We start from the raw sequence: 1,150 nt of genomic DNA on the forward strand, positions 1-1,150 counted from the left end.
ACCGGCGTCCGCGAGTTCCTAAATAAAGGCTGAGGCCCCGCCCCCTACGCCCCCGTTTCTATGGAGACTAATATTAAAATAATTAAAGACTACTACTACTACTACTACTATAATAATAATAATAATAATAATAATAATAATAATAATTTTGATCTTTTTTTTTACTATAAAAATATGTACTTCTGCCACTAATGTAAATAGATTTGATTCATATCTTTTCTTTCCTATTTTGTTGTATCTTTTACACTAATTTCTTTATTCTTATTCATTTTAGCCTTTTAATTGTGTGGCATTTATTACTAAGTGACAGAAAAACAGTATTTCAGTTTTCTGTATGTCCTGTGCTTTTAGTGAATTGACAATAAAAAAAAAATGTTTAAACGTTATTGAAAGTGCATATACCCTGTTGCCCATAAAGCTGTAATGAAATATTTGTACCACTTTGAAAGAAATGATTGACAATGTGATTTATTATGATTTTTTTTACTAGTGCCCCTAAACAGTTTCCTGCATACTACATGGTACGTCCATAGTGTGCAAATTTAAGTTAGTACACATCAACCACCTAATAGTCACTAAACCTGTGTGAGGACTGAACAGATCTCTGTAGTTTATAACAGAGGCAGATTATTAATGTTAACCCAGGTTCTGTCTGAAATCACACCCCTCATAAACACTAAACATAGACATCAGACACTTGACATTTTGCTTCATACAACAGTGAGCTGTAGAAATAAAGCTAGTGTTATTTAACCCATCTCATTATTGGTGTGTTTTTGTTATTCTGGATCAGTCCATTTGGAACAGAGGTGCATAGTACTCTGATATGTTTATCAAAGAGAATGTGAATATGACATGTCTTCAGAACCAGATAGGAAGGTTTATTGACAATGAGAAACTGAACCTACTTTCTGTATTTTATATCTATACTTGCTTTAAAAATGTGGATTTTTTTCCAGTAGATTCCATGTCATATGATCATTGATAACAAGACTTGACTTTAAACTGTACATTAAATGGTCATAAAAACCAACCCAGACCTGATTCAGGCTGAATATAATAACTTGTCCTGTGGATCTTGTGACTTTTCTGTTAAAAATGGATTCGATTGGAAGCATCAGCTGATGGTTCTGTTTCACACTGAACAACT

The sequence above is a fragment of the Sphaeramia orbicularis genome, chromosome 1, assembly GCF_902148855.1.
Source record: "Sphaeramia orbicularis chromosome 1, fSphaOr1.1, whole genome shotgun sequence".
In the NCBI taxonomy this organism is placed as follows: Eukaryota; Metazoa; Chordata; class Actinopteri; order Kurtiformes; family Apogonidae; genus Sphaeramia; species Sphaeramia orbicularis.